Below are 21446 nucleotides of genomic sequence, written 5' to 3' on the forward strand. Positions count from 1 at the left end.
GAGGAGACAAATAAAACAGGTAGACTAGAGCCCACCATGAGTACCCCCCCAGTCTTACAAAATCCTCTAAATGACGAGAAAAGCCTCGAAAGAAACAGGGAAGGGGCCACTACTTCAGGAAGAACAACATCACAGGCCTATGTAGAGACTAGTCAGGCTAAAAGACAAAGGGTAAATCATGTCTCTTAACAGGAATATACAGAGGAGACAATTGATGTCACAAGCACCGAAAGAGATTGGAGTAGGATTGCCACTCCATCTGGAGGCATCCTAGAACCTTCCACATCACATACTCAGATATTGGAAAGACAATAGAGTGTGGAGGTATCCTCCTTCAGAATGCCAATAGACAAAGACCAGGATATCAAAGAAAGGTACAAAGAGATAAAGGCCAGAAATGAGAGGTTGAAAGCCCAAACCTATGCACAGTACCTAAAATGACCCCTACCAATCAAACCAGGCTCATGTCAGCCTATGATGTTAAATAGGGGAAAATGAAGATGACATTCATGAATCCCACTACTAAGCAACCGAGAACTGCATCAGACTTCAAAAAGATAGACTTCGAAGTACTGGCAAAGGACATTCATCATATTGACCAGATTGAGCTACACAAGCAGACAAGGGAGATTATTTACTCCACCTTGACAGGAAAAGCCATCGCTACCTACCAATTGCAAAAATCCCTAAATAATATATCAGCACAGTGCCAACTAGAGAAGGCCTCTTCACAGGCTAAAGATACCAGAATCAAGTCCTTAGAGGACTTATTCATTGAGTTCAGACATGATCCCAAAGATGTAAAGGCCACAGAAAAATTAATAAAGAAGAAGAATGATGATATAGTTTCTTTGAAAAAACAACTCAAGATTCCCCAATTTCACCACCCATAAATAGTAGAAGTCCTGAAGGCACAAAAAGGACATGAAGAGCTCATGGACTTGGTCCTAAAGCTAAATGACCAACTAAAATAGATAGAGAAAGAGTTAGACGCCTTGATTCAGTCCAAACAAAGTGACCTCACCACCACTTCTAGGACTGCCATTCCCACTATTTCTACTGCAATTCCTTCTACATTGGCAGCATCATTGGCACCTACAGCTCCACCTACCATAGCACTGCCAATCACAATTAAATCTACAGCAACAGGCACAACAACAGAGAAAAAAACAGAGCTAGTAAAAGCCATGGAGGAGATGTCAATCCAGGCAACAGAGCTCAAAAGGCTAAAAGAGAAATTGGCAAGCTTAGAAATTGATTGTAAGCTTGCCCAAATTCAACAAAGAGAAGAAACATAGAAAGCACTAAGGATGGGTGAGAATTTCAAAGTCCTAGAAAAATATTTAACACTATAGAAGCCACTAGGACAGACCAAAGAGATGCTTTGGGCCAATATCATTAACTCTGTCAACGATATTTGGCCATCAATTCAAGTTATATTTGAGCAAAGTGAATTGGTGAAGGTAGCCACTGAGGCTATCCAAAAAGTAAGGGACGAATTATGAGACCAACCTGAGAATTCAAATCAACTCATCTACCTCCTAAACAACAAGAACAGACATGAGCTCCATGAGCTTGGTGTAGAGAATAGGACTGAAGCCATCCTAGATATTAAAAAGGTTCTTTCCAAAAGAAACCTTATGCTCAACTTGGAAGAAAAGTGCCACAACATGTAGGTGGCCATTGAAAAATTCATGGCCAAATTTCAAATTTTGAGGGACAAAGGCCTTCCCAGTCCTATGGTCATCCATGATAAACTTATGACCCAATTGGACTACACTGATAGACTCAGGAAGTTGGCCAAAGAACAAGCCAGCTCTTCAGGTATCAAAGCCTTGCCAACAGGGAAAGTACTATATGACACTTTTGAAAACTTGTTCTTTTTAGAGCATGAGGTGAAACATTTGTTTGTCACCAAGCCCAATTTTGCAAAATACACAGAGGCAGATGAAATTTATAGAAGAATGTTGAAAGTAAAGTTACCTGAAGATGAATGGTGGGAAAAAATGACAGATTTACTATAAAAATTTTACACCAGAAAGTTACCACAGTAAATCTGAAGGCAACCAGATGAAATAGGTAGAAGACAGATCAGTAGGATCAAAGAGTAACAGGGTAAAAGAGTATCAGTGAAAGATCAAAGTGAAGAAGATTCCAACGTACAACTATCAGCCAGCTTAAAGGGTCACAACTCAACTGCAACAACCAGCACTACCACAATAAAAGGGACAGCATGATGCAGTTTTCCATCTGTCTCTATCTTCATGCTTGAAGATATTTTTATTTCCTAAATTAAATCTTAAATTATTATGAAATATTTTGTAATTATTTTTTGTATAAATACTTCATATTTCGATTTATTTAGTTTGGATTCAATGACATTTCTATAGACTTTTTCTCTCAAATCAGAGTTTCTATTGTATTAATGACTGGATTGGCTTGCTGGATCAAGGAATAAAGATCAGATATTTTACAAGATTCTTGTGTAAAGCGAAAACAAATAAGTATTCTCTCATGTTTATTGTTGTCTTTTCTCATGTCCTTCATAATCATGTATGTTTTTCTAAAAATCTGAATGTATAACTAGGAATGATATTTCAGAAATTGCTTAAATGCACTCTGTCTTGACTATTTACATTCTGAATGTTTTCTACTAAACTATCTTAGCTAGGGAATTCTTAATTGCTCCTTAGCTTCCGTAGTTTCCTCTTTGGTCTATAGTAAAGGATTCTTAGTTTCCCTTTGCTCATGATCACCCTCTTTTCTTCATTCTAATCCTAGTCCAAGGATTCTTAAGTTCCCTTTCACCCTGGTTAGAATCATTTCACCCATTAGACTTGAAGATTTGCCTTTTTCTTTGCTAGCCTGCCCTATGAACATTCCCTTTAATGATCTGATCCAGTTATGCTATCCTTTTATTTGACTCCATAGCCCAATGGCTTGAAGACCTAACTCTATCCATCTACTCCTAGAATTCCACCACTCAATCTAAAATCAATAGCCTAAAATCTCATCAATACAAAGCTAAATTATAAAGAGAGAGCCCTCTCTGGACTTAGGTTGGCTAGAACCTGAGTCTGAAGATTGGTTTGTGGTTACCTTAGATTATTCCTTCTTTTGATAACTTCTAGGGAAAACTTTTGAGTGATAACACTATTAAAGTGCAATGGAACGTTACATACCACATAAATGTGTTAGTCCTAGGGCATCATGAATTGTCCATACAAGCATTCCATGGAATTGAAATTTCCTCTCCCCTATTAGTTTACAGATGTCATACATAGTAATGTTGACCCATAACTTAATTAACTCGTCGATAAGAGGCTCCATATATACATTCATATCTTTAACTTGGCACTTACCTAATTGTTTAAAATTACACACAATTACTAATATGACATTAAATAAATAAATATAACTTATTACGAAACAAAAAATACAATGAAAATGTTAAATTAATATTCAAAAAATTAATGTAAAGAAATACCTGGAACAATAATTATCAACATGTCCGCATGGGGTAGCTCAAGTGGCGATGATCATGGAATGAAATCTTACAGAACCGGAGATCTTGGGTTCAAATCTTGTACTACCCTCAGACATTGTGGGGTGAATAATGGACATGTAAAATTGAAAATGTGAGAGTCCTACCAAGCTTAACAAAAAAAAAATTGTCAACATAATGTGTTCCCTCTTTATTGGCATCCAAGGAGGAAGGTTTTTGTTGATAACAAAAATCAACCACTAAGTAAATAGACCTGGGCTCTCCAAATCAATTAACATTGTCGTCTATCAATGAAAACCTAACATTACGAGGTTCATCTTCAAAATGGGTCCATTTTTCATCAATTTTACTAAATGCATAATCATTTATATGAATTTCAAGAAAACCATATTCACTTCTCTTCCATGCATGGTAATCCATAAAACTTCTCATGCTTTCACACTTGAACAATAGTTTCAAACGTGGAATTATGGGAATATGACTAACCTTTTGAGGCACCTTTTTTATTATTTGATCAATTCGATATCTAATCTTATTACATTTCAGGAAAAAAAATTTCAATGCATGTTGTCCATAATATAAAATATGATCACCAGGACATGCATATATAGCTTGATACTCCATTCCAATTTCTTTCATAACATCACATAAATCTCGATATGTGTGAGGTAACTCATTTGGTAATGGTAACAGAAACTCACCTGTGACAGTCTAGTATAACATAAAAAATCACTAGTTAGTGTAAACAATATTAATCATAAATATTGCATTCTTATTTTACACAGGAAAAAACTCAACCTTTCATGTTATGAAACATATTACATTATACCTTAGGATATGTGTCATACAAGTGTTTGACAAACCATTCAAAACCTTTAAGTTCACCAAAAATAATGTAACATAGAGATTATTTTCTCTTAAGCCTTCGTCAAGTTGTGGCAATGCCTTCTCTAGCACAAGTTCATCATCACAATTCTCATCACCAAGCATATCTTGAATCAATTTATTTCTCCCATCATCTGGAACTATGTTATTAATGTCATCTTCTTGCATATGATCATTATATTTACCTAGTTCAATATTTCCTCCATCTTCCTCAACTTGTAGAACATCATTTCTAGCACTAATACTTGGTGCAATATTCAAATCATACCTAAGGGGGTACCTTGACTTTATAATAATTTCAAACAATCGTGTGAAATAATTAGTCTGCAGAACAAATATTAGAACAAAAAAAAATTACAAATATGGTTAATATAAAGAAAATATATGTAATGATTCAATATAAATAGTAACTTACCACTAGACGATATTCATTCCCCCCTTCAATGTGCTCATTCTTCCTACAATGTCTATCGATTGTTTCATATGAAATTCTCCATGGACCTCTACACTGCAAGAATTGCAAGGGATATAACATTTCCCATCATTGACGCCTTGTGGATTAGTTGATCCCCATTTTAATTTTATTTGACATTCTTTGCATCCACAACCACAAAAAATTATATAAAACAAAATTTGTTTTTCACTCACAAAAAGGACCTTATAACCTTTCAGAATTATTGTAGTTGTAGAAAAGATGTCGAAACATCTCTTACATGTGGGATATTTATATATTTATTTATCATCGCAAATATGATGAGTCAAATAAATAGTTGAATTAACCTTAGGATGCAAAAAACTATAAGTCATCACAATTCCAACCCCAAACATAGCCTATTGCATGTGCAACGAACAACATATTACCTTGAATTAATATTGCTTTCCCCTCAAGTAACGGTTTATGTTCCCTCAAGTAACACTTTATGTTTCCTCAAGTCACAATTGGTGTTCCCTCATGTCTTAGCTATTGCAACCTCTAAATTCTCTTTTATACATTTGTCTCTTGGGACTTGTTATTTTATATGATCCTTTAATATATGTTGTTATTATTCATCCTAATTTCCTTGTTTGTATGTTATACTGCTACAAATGCATCAACTCTAGATCTTGGTGACTATGTTAATTATCTTTTAGGAAAACTTGTGCCTTATGGAAATAGTAACTTCATATATTTATTGGTGGTTATAATTGAATTAACAAAAAGTTATTTTATTTAACTATCATTCATTACTTCCTTCCTTTATTATTATGATTGGAACTATCATGTGTTCACAAGCACTAAGATGTAAAGGAACACAGGCAAGACTATAAGAGTAAATCTCTTAAGGAGTCTACTTGTTCCTTAAAAACCACCTATTTTGGGTAACTTAGGTAATAGACCTAGTTGAAAGGTTAAGAATCTTACATATGGTATTATACCTTGTTAAAATTATAGGACCTAGGGCTTGCACACTAGCATTCTGAGGTAATTGCTTTTTATTTATTTTGGCTAAAAGTTGGAATTTCAAAAATATGTATATATTCTCAAAGGAAAAATATGTCCTAAGAGTATGCACTGCAAAACGCATACTTTGTTTTGGTGTGAATTCTAAGGGGTGTCTATTTTTTTCAATATTATCAGGACTTACAGAAAGGCCTATCCATTTGAAACTCAAGATATGTGGGTGGTGAATATTGCATCAAATATTGCAACCCTAGTAGATGGCATAATACTCTTTTCTACACCAATGAGCTAATGCCCTATTGATTAAATGTTTAATAATTTTAAAGAGCCACTTGATCACTACATATATTGTTGTTACATGTGTATTTTCCCCATTGCATTTGTTTAGTGGTTCAACTGTGACCTTTCCACTCTTTCTTTTATTTTTCCAATGAATATCTTCTACAACAACTAGAAAATGAGATATATGCAAAAAAATGATATTTACTATCTAGCTATACTTTGCATCTTGTTAGACAGGAAGTGTAACAATGGTCTTGAGATCATGGTTGATATATGCTCTCAAGAGGAAACATGTTATGATAATTACTCCGCTTTAAATAATAATACATACACGATAGTCTATGAACATAACAAGTCTTAAGGTTTTATGCCAGAAAGACACAATAAATTCTTGCAATTTTGTTGCAATGTATTGACAGGTCAGTACTCAATCTCTATTACCAAAATGTCACCCCAAACTCATACTATCCTTATGCACCACCTAGCTCTCCAGACCCAATGGTACCATCACCTCAACCTCGTATGCCTCAACCCACTTTTCTGCAACATCTACCACCTCTACAAGGGAAATTCTACACTCATCCCCCTAATCAAAATAAAAGGAATAAAGAAAGGGGGATTTAGAACCATCAATCTCAATGAATCCCAGGAAACCAAGGTCATCAATCTAATTCCAATCGGGGTGATATTTCTAATACTACAATGTAGCAATAGGGTACACATCCCAATCAGAACAATTCCATTTGCACAAATAAGCCTTGTGCATGTTGTGGGGCCTAAGGCCACTATATGCATGATTGTGCCCTTTCTTACAGGAGGATTTTGCCTGAGATAGAAATATAATTTTAACCCACTAGATCATATACATATCTACCCAAAGAGGTGTGTGTAATGTTGAAGATGAATCAATAGATATAGCCCTAGTTCATTCTTACATAAGCAATCTGTTTTAACACATGTACATGGTATAATAAGAAGAAGGTTTGAAGCCTGGTACTAGAAACCCTCACAAATTGGTGAAGTCTCTTGGGCCTAATGCAGAAGAATATTTTCTCCTATTTGAATATCTCACTTCCATCTTCCACAAACCAAGACCCTACATGCATACACCACCAACCAAGAAAAAATCAGCCTTCTGCGGAGGACTTGTCAGTCTTAAAAGAACATGCATAAGCATAAAACATTATCTTATCACAAGTATAAGAAGGGAACTATTGGCTTGTTGGGGCTTGACCCAGGTCAAAACTTGGGCTTTAAACCCCAAAAAGTGCCTTGGGGGGATTCCACGCCCAACAAGACCCCAACACAAACATCGTGACTCACCCTCGAGTCACTCCGTCAGTGCGGAGATCTTCGCGTGGAGTCCCTCCAACTCTACTTGAATTGCTGCAAGGTCGGCAACGCATTGAGTAACTACCTATTGAATCTCCTGTACCCGTTGATCTGAGACCGAGGCTTAGTTTCTTCCTCCATGCCTTCATCCTCATCTTCTTCAATTATAAGGTCCTCTAGGTCTTCCTCCTCCTCATTGATTTCCAAGTTAACTGCTTTCCCTTTCTCCTCCATCGTTAACCTGGTGCGCAACGAGTTTCGAGGGGACAAACGTAAAAGAATCATCAGTTGTTTGTCTTTCTTTAGCCTCAGTGTGCGTCGTGATTTAGGGATTTCTACCATAATCCTGGTGCCTTCAGGAGCATCACCCAAAGTCAGGGCCTGCGCAGCCTCTTCAGTGGTCATGTCTATAATTTCTCTAACTTCTTGTGACCCTACCATCTTGCTAGTCCAGAAATCTTTCAATCATGTAATCAGGGGCTCAATCAACACTCTGCAGAGGTCAAACAGGGCTCTTCTCAGATTACATGGGGCATACAATAGCTCAATTCACAAATGACCAAGTGTTGTTTCCTGGGAAGCCCTTTGTAGTTTATAGTGTCTGTTGAATTTGAATTCAATCGTTCCCCCCAAATCCGATTCATTAATGCTCCCTTGGCAGCAGATTTCCAAAATCTTGCCCATATAGCACATCTTAAATGCCTATTGCCCACTCAATGTGGTCTCAAGTAGAGCATTACATCGTGAATAGTGACTCCAACGGTCACTTTCCGGCCAACCCGTGTGGCAGTGCAACCCCCCTTGTGCGATCACAGACCTTGTGACACTTTACTCCTGCGGATAGCTCCAACATCGTGTAGCTTCCGGACAGAGTAGTTTATAGTCCCACGCCTCCTTTCAACCACCTGGAGTGCTAAGACTGTACTTCCCATGGCTAGTCAGGTGGTTGCGCCATCTGTATAGGGTTTCATTTGGTCATTCATAACATTTCCTGGAAAATACCCACCTTTGATTGTTACTGGCTATGTTGTGCACAACGCCCCACCATGGTTGATCCATTTAGTAATATGAAATTTGATCCAAGGCATCAGGTTAATCAACTCGTGGTGGTAGTCCCCAAATTCATCAACATGATCCTGCGCAACCTATTTTATCACCCTGGTCTTCTTATTGAGAAAATATTCCTTTATTCCATCCTCAAGCTTCTTGACTTTCGCTTCTACAAGAGTTCTTTTCTCCCTTAATCGCACCCTTTCTTTCACAAATTCTTGGACCCTAAGGTCACCCTGTCAAATTTTGTCGTCAGATCCCAAGTGTTCTGCTTCATTCAGCTGTGCAACCCCTTCTTCCAAGGTTTCGCGAACCGTCATATCGACCGCTGCTACTATGTGCCGACTAGGAATTTTATACTCTATGGGGATTACAACATTCGCTCCATACTCCAGCCTCAGAGGTACTTGTGCTGTCAGTTTCTTACACATGGTCCTATAGGCCAATAGTATCACTGGTGTGCATAGGTCCGAATCAGTTCGTTGCACATTATGTACTTTGTTAAGTGCTTCACATACTTCATTAAAGGCTTCTGCGTGGACAAACTTCTATACATTTGGTCTTTCCATACTCTATGGTTCCAGCTAGAGGGTTCATTTGCGCCATTGCTTTCCCACACCTACTTACTGACCATGTCTCCTAATGCGAACGCTGCATGAATCCGCACAGGTTTTGTACCATGTGCCTGTATCCATCCATCTGGACAAGTATCCAACATCCTGCAAAGTTTTGCAGAATTTAAAGCGGACCTCCACAACACATATATCAGAGCGCGTAAGAACCCGGCCAAGAAATGGAGTTAGCTACCCTTCATCGCCACAGATGATGTAGTTTTTAATGTACTAGAGACATGGCCGCCGAAGTGGTGCACCTTAGACATTGCGCCAATGGAGAAGTCTGCGGTGTAGAAGAAGAAAATGGAGGCCAAACTGGGCATGGTGTAGTTGGCAGAGAAGAGAAGACAAGAAGCAATGGCAGAAAAAGTGTAGGAGGCATGGGACACTGCGCAAATAGCAGTAGAATAGAAAAATTCCATAGCAGCAGTAGCAGCATAGGAGGTAGCTGAGAAGGCGCACGAGGGCCAGGTGTCGCATTCGCATGGGCAAGAAAAAGAAATGGAAACAGAGGAAGAGGAGGGTGGTGTAGACCCACAAACCGCGTCAACACAACTGAATAGCTAGTGCCCGAGCGAGTAGATGGGGCAGGAAAAGAAGGTCAAGGCATCAAAGTTGTCTATCGACCCGATCACCGATATTGAGGGTGATATGCATGACATAGGCAAAATAGTGCACGACGTCACCACAAAGGCACTCTAGAATTTTGCGGAGGGGAATCAAATTGTGTTGGGGGCCCTCAAAGTGCAGCTTTAGGAGTTGTAGGTGCATACTCCTTAGGTTGGTACCCTTTCAACCAGCCTCGCAGTAGGAACAACTGCAGCAGAGCAGATGCTATGCGCTTGGACAACAAACACAATAGTGCTGCCAGAAGGGGCACTAGTTACAACAAATGAGAGCAATATAGTAAGGGACTACAGTACAAAGGTCAAAACTTGGGCTTTAAACCCTGAAACATGCCTTGGGGGGATTCCACGCCCAATAGGCCCCCACCACAAACATCATGACTCTCCCTCTAGTAACTGTGTCGGTGTGGAGATCTTCGTGCAGAGTCCCTCCAAATCTACTCGAACTGCTGTAAGGTCAGCAGCGCACTGAGAGGCTGCCTGTTGAATCTCTTGTACCCGTTGGTCTGAGACCGCGATGTCCCACACCCTTGAGATTTCTGAGGGGTTGATTCGATCCAACTGTTTGTCCCTGCACGCAGATTTCTTCCTGCACTTCCCTAGCCTTCGCGTCCTGAGATATTCGCCTTCGCACAACCCTAACTAGGGGCTGTGGGGCTCCTGTGCTGCTGGAGCAGTGCTCTGCACTATTCCCCTAAGTCACACCTGAGATCTTACTTATCTTTTTACACTAGTTATTTATCTTCCCGTAGATGGATGCCTTATGTTATATTTATTTATACAGCACATTCAAATGAGTTCGTGCAGCAAATAAAGAGTAAACTTGCAATTCATACCCAATAATACATAAAAACATGAAAAGATACACATAAATATTATAAAACATCTCTTTATTAATGCTTCCAATGGTTATAGACTCGACCTGCCCTGCGCACTCAGCTGTAGGGGTCCGCGCACTCAGCTGCGGACTACTAGGCCTCTGTGCGCACAGCTGCAAAGGCTTCTCCTACTCTACAACCCAAAGAGATAAATTACACTTTGACTTAATCAATTCCTTAGACTCATCATGCTTCTATTCAATTAATTGTCTTCTACACTTAGAGCCTCGCTCTATTTATACAATCCCACAGTCCGCAGACCACAGGTAGATCTTTCAAACCTACATTACATTTCAAAAACAAGGGAAGACAACCGTATGACTCTCTTATGACTTCGTGCTCCGCGCCCACAAATCGTGGAGTCTTTACAATAGACCTGGTCAAAACTTGGGCTTTAAACCCAAAAACATACCTTGGGGGGATTCCATGCCCAACAGGCCCCCAACACAAACATCGTGACTCACCCTAAAGTCACTTTGTCAGTGCGGAGATCTTCACGCAGAGTCCCTCCAACTCTTCTCAAACCGCTACAAGGTCGGCGGTGCACTGAGCGGCTGCCTGTTAAATCTCCTATACCCGTTGTTCTGAGATTGTAGTGTTGGAACTGCTTCCTGAGGTCTCACCCGATGTAGTATGGGGGGTGTTGGAACCAGATTTCTACACCCTTGAGAAGTCTGAGGGGTTTATTCGGTCCAACTGTTATTCCTTATGCGTAGGTTGCTTCGCACACTTCCCTGGCCTTTGCATCCTGATCTATTCTCCTTCGTGAAATCCTCACCTAGGGTTGTGGGGCTTCCACGCTATTGGAGTAGCGCTCTGCACTATTCCCCTAAGTCACACTCACGATCTTACTTATCTTCTTACACTAGTTAGTTATCTTCACGTAAATGGATGCCTTATGTTATATTTATTTATATAGCACATTCATATGAGTTTGCACAGCAAATAAATAGTAAACTTGCAATTCATACCCAATAATACATAAAATAGGAAAAGGTACACTAAAATATGATATAACTTCTCTTTATTAATGCTTCCAATGGTTATAGACTCGACCCGCCACCTACACACTCAGCTGTGGACTACTAGCCCTCTACACACATAGCTGCAAAGCCTTCTCCTACTCTATGACCCAAAGACACAAATTACACTTTGAATCAATCAATTCCTTAGACTCATCATGCTTCTATTCAATTAATTGTCTTCTACACTTAGAGCCTTTCTCTATTTATACAATCCCATGGTCCACGAACCATGGGTAGATCTTTCAAACTGACATTACATTACAAAAACAAGGGCAGACCACCCTATGACTCTATTATGACTTCGTGCTCCGCGCCCACAAATCGTGGAGTCTTTACAATGTAATTGGTCAAAACTTGGGCTTTAAGCCCCAAAACATGCCTTGGGGGGATTCCACACCCAACAAGACCCCAACACAAACATCGTGACTTGCCCTCGAGTCACTCTATCGGTGCAGAGATCTTCGCGTGGAGTCCCTCCAACTCTACTTGAACCGTTGCAAGGTCAGCGCGCACTGAGCAGCTGTCTGTTGAATCTCCTATACCCGTTGGTCTGAGACCTCAGTGTCAGAACTGCTTCCCTAGATTTTTTCCTACGTCCCCTGCATCTATTTATATTCCCACACCTTCTTCTTATTACTTGGAGCGCGAAGACTGTGCTTCTATCGGCTAGTCAGATAGTCGGGCCACCCGTGTATGGCTTCAGTTGATTTTCATTCACTTTGCCTGGAAAAGGTTCTCCATTTATCTTCTCTAGCTGCATTGCACCTCCATTTGTGACCTGCTAAACAATGTACAGTCCTAGCCAATGCATTCTGAACTTTCCTGGAAATTTATCAAACTTACTGTCACACAGTAACACTAAATCATTTATCTTGAAGGTGCACAACTTAATATGGTGATCGTGCCAAGCCTTTTCGTGCTAATTTTGTACCTGCTAGTGGAAGCTAGCCAAGAACGTTCCTCTTCCAGTTCTTCCAACTATGCGAACCTCTCTTCCAGGGCTCCACAGTTTGTCATACCTGTGAGTGTTGCGATGCGCAGACTAGGCACAATATACTCCATTGGCATGACATCTTCCACACCATAGACCAACCAAAAAGGTGATTGTCCCGTCAGTTTCTTGCACGTTGTCCTATAATCCCATAATACTACAGGAACGCACAGGTCCCAATCACTCTGCTACGCATTGCATAATTTGGTTAGCGCAGTCTCCAGTATTTTGTTGAATGCTTCTACCATCCCATTGGCTTGGGGGTGATACGGTGTGCTTTTCTGATGATACACTTGAAAATTTTCTGTCAGCGCACTGATTGTGTCATTCAAGAAATGTGTATCGCAATCACTCATCAAGATCTTCGGACATCCAAATCAAGTTAACAAGTGTTTGAATAGAAACTTTGCAGTAGTGGCAATCATGTAATCTTTGACCAGCTGTGCTTCTACCCAATGATTCAGGTACTCTGTCGCAGTGATAATGTATCTTGCAGTCGTCTTTTCTTGAGGTTTGATAGGTCCTACAAAGTCAATTGCCCACTTTTCAAAGGGCTGCAATGTCATTTGCGGATTCAAAGGCATCTTGTCCCTGCGCGATGGTTTACCTGTTCTTTCACATATATCGCAGGCCTTACATTGTGCTTTTGAATCTTGATGAAGCGTTTTCCACCACAACCCTGCGCAGAGAATCTTTTGCACGTTCGCTCATCCTACATAATATCCTCCTACAGAGCCCCCATGTGCTTCCACAAGGATTTGACTTCATTTGAATTCAGGTAAATACCTTTGCAATATCTCGTCATTTCCCATCTTATATAGGTGCCCCACGATGACAGAAAGATCTACTGCACACACCACTAGTTCCCTCCTCTACTGGACAGAGTATTCTTTCGATGTAGTTCCCGTCATCAAAAAGTGGATTATATCTTCGAAGTGTCCATCCGCTATGCGCATAGCAAAGAGTTATGCGTCAGGTAATCCTTCCTCCAAACTAGTAGGTTCCTCTCCCTTCTCAATGTGCGACAAGCGATCTGGTCCCGTGTTTAGGTGTCCAGGCTTCACAATGACCTCAAAATCATATTCTTGGAACAATAAGAGCCGCCTACATATGCACCCCCCCAACACAGGCTTATTGACCAAGTATTTCAGCACGGAGTGATCTATATACATCTTGAAGTGTCCCCCTAGCAAATAGTGCCGATATTTTTGGAGCACGTACACCATAGCCAATCCCTTGCATTCAGTTGTGTAATAGTTCTTTTCTTCTTTAGAAAACATGATAGGGTGATCCAAGCCCTCTCCACCCTCCTGTGTTAGTAACGCTCCTAGCGCTATACATGACGTGTCCACATGGACATGAAGCTCCATGTCCCATTTTGGGAAGACCAGGATTGGCTCAAAGGACAATTTCTCTTTTAGTACATCCAAGCTCTTCATGCAATCATCATTCGAACAGAATGTGACATCCTTTTTCAACAGTTTCTCCATCGGCATGGTGATCTGAGCATAGCTTTTGATGAACTTCCTGTAATACCCCGTGTGTCCCAGGGTAACACGCAGTTGTTTGACACTTCACGATGCTTCCTAATTCAGAATCACCGCAATCTTTGTGGGTTCTACCATCAGTCCCTATTTGCAAACCACATGTCCTGACAGATTCCCAAAGGGAACAAGGAACGTACACTTCTTGAGGTTTAGCGCGATTTGGTCTCGTCAGCAAGTATCCAGCATCAAGCGTAAGCTTGCTACATGGTTCTTAACCAATCCAAATACGGTCCAATCATCCAGATAAACCTTCAAGAACTTGTGGATATATTCCTTGAATTCTACAATAACTATGTGCGAAAATATGGTCGGCGCGTTCTTCAACCCAAAATGCATAACGATGTATTGAAAGAATCCCCACTTAGTCACGAAGGTGGTCTTGCTCCTATCTTCTGGCATGATTTTGATCTCGTGGTACCCTGAGAACCCATCAATAAAAGAATATGCTTCTTGCCCACCAAGATTTCCAATACTTCATATGTAAACGGAGTTGGGAATGGGTCATGCACACATGCGTCATTCAATTTTCTGAGGTCCACGCATATTATTATATCGCCCTTCTACTTCTTTTCCTACACTACCATAGGGCTTACCCAAACTAATTCTTCCACTGGCTCAGTGATTCCAGCTGCGAGCATCTTGTCTAGTTCTATTCAGACCTTCTCCTTGTACTTCAGATTCAAGCATTAAGGCCTCTGCTTAACTAGCTTCACATCGAGTTTTAATGTGATCCACATCATTCCTAAATCCCCGATGATTCCTTTTAAGTCCATGATCTTAGTCGGGAATAGGTCTTGGTACTCGTAGAGTAACTCAGCGACCTTATCCACTATCATGTCATCCCAGTAATCGCCGAGCGTTGCATACTTACATTCGGCTTCCATACCAATGTTCACCTACTTTGTCTTTACCGACACGGTTATGTCAGGGTCTTCAATCAGTGGCCCCTTAACCTCACAATAGCCTTCAATTTCTGGAATGTTAACTTTTCATGGATCCTCATCATCTTCTTCAGTATTTATGTTGTAACACTCCAGTGTGCAGCTCAGCTGGGTCGCCCATTAAGGCTGGATCAATTCTATTGGCTCCTGGGGTATTTTAAAGATAATTGATTTTGCTGCTTGTAGCGCATCATCAACAGTATCCCACCAATGATCCTCAAATGTGAAGGTTAACAGGAACCCTTTGCACAAGATATCCCATTCACTCGTCCCATGGTGGACCTCCATCTCTATATACCAATTCATGGGTATAATATCTAGGGTATGACAAAATAGGTGCACCCATTCAGGTTGTGGCTCTTCCCCATAGACCTTTGTCCACTTGGCGAGGTGTGCGCATGGATCATCCCATCCGTTATACTTGTCTTTTAATCACATCTGAGGCTTCCCAAACTATATGCGCATCATTCTCCTATATTCGCACCAGTCCCTAAAATTTCCTTGGTGCGTGCCCCACCACCTCGCGGGTGTAGCGCATAGTACCCATTTCAAAGCTTCAAAACATTGTTGTTCCGGCACCTCTCTTTCAAATTTATTCAGAAAGTTGTCTACCTCGCTTAACCCAACATACGTAGGTATATCCCTTACCTCCATTGATACATATCTCAGTGATCTCATCATCATGTTATAATTCAGTGTGGTTACCTCGTGTAACCAGTTCTGCCATCATTCTATCTCCTTGTTGGAATCCGATGTGCAAGAGATTTTGTGCTACCATGAGATTCGTTCATCCACGGTTGGATTTACCCAGTCTTTCTCTCGCATGGTTATCTTGTAGATGCAATCCAAATCATTGTCGCTTTCATAGTCGCGCACGAGCCCTGTGTAGCGCGATCCTTCTACAGGTCTAAAGGTACAACTACGCACAGAGACGTTTTCTCAAAAATCATCTTGTGCTTCTTTAGATTTATCACCCCATTCATGTTAGTGGCCCAATCTATTCCTAATAGTGCAAGGTAGGGATTGTCGTCATCAAAAATCTCTATCACTTCAAAATCTGCCAGCACGCTCGCTCCTTCAATATCAACTGCGATCCCCTGCAATCTTCCCATAGGTAGGATCTTTTGTTGGTTTTCCATTCATTGTTGGATAGGAGACCATTGCAGCATAGGCATTCCCATGCACTCCCATGTCTGCTTCAATAGAATGTTCACGTCCGATCCTAGGTCTAGAATCACTTGGTCCATCTTGTATTCCCCAATCTACGTGGTCAATCTCATCTCCCTTCTTGTCCTTGTCGCGTGTTTTCCGATCTTCTGGACTACGCGTGGTTCTCCTAGCGTAGTCCTGGCGCATCTATTTATGAGTTCCTGCAACCCCTTTACAGCCTTGTTGTCGTGCAATAGCTTCCTGTATGTTTCTAGGAACATCGTGAGCATCGATGGGTCCATGTCTGGCTCCAATCTGTCTTTGCTTCCTGAAGTGGAGGCATCAGCGAAGCTCTTCCTAGCTTCCATGAAGGTTTCCTTAGCGCGCTCCAAATCAAACTCTGGTTCTTTCATTGGAGCCTTGCAAACCCAAGTATTATCTTTAGGTTGCTTTCCTTTATCATCCCCTATTGTAATTCCACTTCGGAGCACAATATTCACATTAGGGTCTTCCTCGTGTGGCTCAGACCTCATCATTTGCAGGCTCTGAGTCGGGGGAGGTTGGAGCACTCCCTTGTCGCGGAGCCTGACTATCAGTGTAGGACAATCCTTCGTCTCATGATCAAACAATGTACAATAAAAGCATGATGGATGCATCGAATTTGTACAATCATGGGCATAATGTCCTGGCCCTTCACAATTGTAACATATCAGCTGTCCATGACCACTTCCAAGTTGTCCTCCACCTCGGCCTTGTCCACGCCCCTGAAATCGTTCCACGCCATCCCTGCGTTCTAGTCAAGTGGCCATGTTTCAGCCTGAACTCTGTAGGTGGGAATTCTATCCATTCTTAACTCATAACTTCTATAGGTGTGCTCATGATGTCCCACTGATCTATAGATATTAAAGAACAATTGTTGTGAATTCTGCGTGTACTTCTGCAACAAATGGCAGTTGTCTGTAGCATGCTTTCCTGCTATTTGACAGATTGCGCACCATAATGTCGGCGCTGCGCTAGGTCTTGCCTGTGCCTCTAGTCTCCATGGCATTTTTCCTCCTCCCACAAGGTAATTCATGAACACAGGGCAGTGGTCCTTGTCATGTCCCTATCCCTTTCACTTTATGCACCATACCTCGTCATGCACTTCTAGGTGAGTTGTCCTGTCTTGTTTTAGACTTTGCATCTCAAGGCACAAGTTTTTCAACTGTGCGTGAATCTTCTAAACTCCAAGGTTGGGATCCTGTATTAGGGTCTCATGCAGTCTCATCGCAATCTCCAAGGCCTCAGCTTGAGTTGTTAGCCTCTGTTGTGACAGAGCGTTCCTTATATGCAACATTAATGATGCTACAAACAATTTGCAATGTTGTCCATCCATCAACATCATGTTAGCTTCACGAATTATGCACTGCAGTCTCTGATCCAACTCCCAAGAGGTCTCGCCTGGTAGCATCATGATCTCCTTGAACCCATTGATTGACTGCGCCTTTGACTTCAGCCTGCTAAATTCCCTGTTCAATGTAGTTTCGTTGTCTGCGATCCCCTCATTTGGATTATCATTAGAATGCTTAATATTCTAGGAAAACGTGCAATCATGTAGAGCGTTGACCAATGTTGCCTTATTTATATTGTCATCCATGACTCTATGTGCTTCCCATACAACCTTTATCATGAACCAAAACTGGTCCGGATCTTCATTTCCTACTCCCTTGAACACTAACAACTTTATCGCACTTGCCATATTGACTCGTGGTGGTGGCAAAGGTGGTATGGGCGAAGATGGGGATGAAGATGGTGAGACTGGCGGTGGTGTGGGTGGGGGTGGTATGCGTGAAATTCTTTTCCTTATCAAATTGATCACACTTTTTGGTGAGACCTTCACGAGCTTTTTCCTGTCCCCTCGCGGAGGTGAAATCAAGGGGCTAGTTTCTAGTTCTGCACTACCTTTGTTTATCTAAATTCTCCCACTTTGCGTAGCCCCAAACATCAATTGATTCACATAACCTGAATTTCACACAGTAGCATTTTAATCCAAGTGTTCAAAAACTTAACGTACTTACATCACGGTCCTTTGAGGAAACGTCATTCTGCCTCGCTATAGCTGACTAAAGTATCTACCGTGAACTCAGTAATGAATCCTCTTATAATTCGATCAAGTCAGTGGTCAACAATGTGCGTGATCTTATCCTTTGATGCTTCGAATTTGTGCACCAATTCTGGAGTCCACACAATAGTTCTGTCCACCTTGCACCTTCCTTGGCTATCTGCTAGCTTTGCAATCCACTCATACATCTTAGTAGGGAAAGATGTGAAGAAAATTTCATGGATCTCTATGTACAGGTAGTAGTCTAACCACTCTTCTTTTGATAGTCATGGATTCCTATTCTCCTATACCGCGAACTCGTGAATCTTCCTATCCAACCAATCTTGAATTCCTTTCTTTGTTGGATTCGAGTGATACGACATCTAACATCTCTATGCAGATCCCGGTCCAAGCAACAGAACCATTTGTTGGCTTGTTGGGACCTGACCCATGTTTGGAGTTAATTAACTAAACAAATCCCTATACTATTGGCCCTTTTGGTAACAATCCGCAGAGTGCAGACTGAGGTCTCACCCGAAGTAGTATGGGGGGGGGTGCTGGAACCATGTTTCCGCACCGTTGAGATGTCTCATGGGTTGATTTGGTCCAGTTGCTAGTCCCTACACACAGGTTGCTTCGCGCCCTTCCCTATCCTTCACATCCTAATATATTCACCTTTGCAAAACCCTCACCAAGGGCTGTGGGGCTTCCGTGCTGCTGGAGTAGCGCTCTGCACTATTCCCCTAAGTCACACCTGATATCTTACTTATCTTCTTACACCAGTTAGTTATCTTCACGTAAATGGATGCCTTATGTTATATTTATTTATACATCACATTGATATGAGTTCACACAACAAATAAACAGTAAACTTGTAATTCATACCCAATAATACATAAAACAGGAAAAGGTACACCGAAATATGATATAACTTCTCTTTATTAATGCTTCCAATGGTTACAGACTCGACCCGCCCTGTGCACTCTACTGCAGGGGTCTTCACACTTAGTTGTGCACTACTAGGCCTCTGCGCACACAGTTGCAGAGCCTTCTCCAACTCTACGACCCAAAGACACAACTTACATTTTGAATCAATCAATTCCTTAGACTCATCATGCTTCTATTCGATTAACTGTCTTCTACACTTAGAGCCTCACTCTATCTATACAATCCCTTGGTCTGTAGACCATGGATAGATCTTTCAAACTGACATTACATTACAAAGAAAGGGTAGAAAACCTTGTGACTCTATTATGACTTCACGCTCCGCGCCCACAAATCGCAGAGTCTTTACAATGTACTTGGTCAAAACTTGGGCTTTAAGCCCCAAAACATGCCTTGGGGGGATTCCACGCCCAACAGGAACATTGATCTATCAATCATAAATGAAAATACACAAGATAATATACCCAATCAATAAGCTCCTCTCCTCCAACTTGCAAGTTTACTTCCTTCTCCTAATGCAGTAAAGGTCTCACACTATAATATGGATACTAGATCTTACCCCCTGTCCTCTTGATGAGATTATATAGGTTCATTATATCCTATGGGAGAATGTATCTAGGCACCTAGCGGCTTGAGGAGTTAGGAAATTTCTACAATAATGGACCCCTAGCCAACTCATACATAAGTGGGTCAATATGATCTCCTTAGGAATGCAAAACTCTAGAAACATTTTTCACAATTATGAGTTTTTTCTCAATTATCTCAATTATTATTATCTCATAGTTATAAAATTTTGAAAAAATATTTATAATAAATTACTCAATCATGTAATTCCGCCCTTTTAACATGGGGATTCATTCTAACTATCAATTGAGGTTAGTTGAACTAGGGTCTCTCTCACTATAATGGAGTTGAAAATAGGGTTATAAAACCCTTCTCCCTCATATGCACAAATCATGGGAAGACCAAGAAGCTTCCTCTAGAGGGAAGTAACCTATCTCTTCATCTTCCTTTCTCTCTATGTTGTTAGTAGTCTCTTCTTCTTTCTATCATACTATGACCTTCTCTCATAATGGTAAGATCATCACCATCAATCAATTAACATACTATGATCATCACACTAAGGCATCCCCTCATAATGTCATTTTTTCAATGGAAGGCAATGATACATTTCCTTACTTCACTAATATCAATCTGAGAGTCTCTAAATACTCCTCATTGCTTGGGGTATATTATGGCCCATCGATTGGTAAGAAAAATCCTACCACTTCTAAAATTTGCATGCTCCAAGGGTTATGAGTTACTTAGGAGCCTGGTATCTCTTCCCATAAACTAGCTCAATAGTAATACGCTACTCAAAACTCATCTTGTGCCTCAAGAGGAGTTCCTCCTAGACACCATCAATTCAGTTAGATACCTTTTCTTTTGCCCCCCACAAGGAATAGTCAGCACAACCATGATGGTTATGCTGAGTTTTCTCAATTTATATTGGGGATCCTAGTATGGTACATTAATATTCCTCCCAACACCCCTCTCAATCAACTTAAACCTTACGTGGCTTTGACTTTGGTAAAATTGGTTCCCATAACATCTCCTGTTGCTTCAGTTCCAATGCAACCTCAACAGGAACCCACTCTTATTACAAAATTAATTGGTGAGGGAGGGACTCCATAAAGAATGAGGGAAAAGATAAGGAAGCCCAAGTGGCATCCACTCAATTTGTAACACCTAAGCCTACTCCAGCTTGTGTTTTGTGTTACCTTCATGGCCATGCCACCAACAATTTTCCTGCTCTCGCCCGTTTATAGGGTGTGATTTCTAAGCATGAAATTTAGCAAGACCCAAATGCCTCTGAGGCGCAAGTCACCTTATCTAAATCATCTAGGAAGAATAAAATTTTACACATGAATCACCCATGTTCTTTGTGCAATATGCATAGACAATATTCACATCCCTACCCACATCTCCACTATTTTTTTGATACCCTTGTTCTTCTTTGTGATATGGATTCTGCTAGTAGTGAAGTCTCAACTCCTCTTCCTACAACCCCTAACACTTTTTCTTCATGAGGGTAGGAGGTTAGTCAGCTCACTATTTTGATTTAATACCCCAATGTGGCAATGGAAAAGAACCATGTGTCCACCCTTTACTTGTT

The sequence above is a fragment of the Pinus tabuliformis genome, chromosome 7, assembly GCF_031772625.1.
Source record: "Pinus tabuliformis cultivar Carrire ecotype Pingquan chromosome 7, CPIR1, whole genome shotgun sequence".
NCBI classification, from domain to species: Eukaryota; Viridiplantae; Streptophyta; class Pinopsida; order Pinales; family Pinaceae; genus Pinus; species Pinus tabuliformis.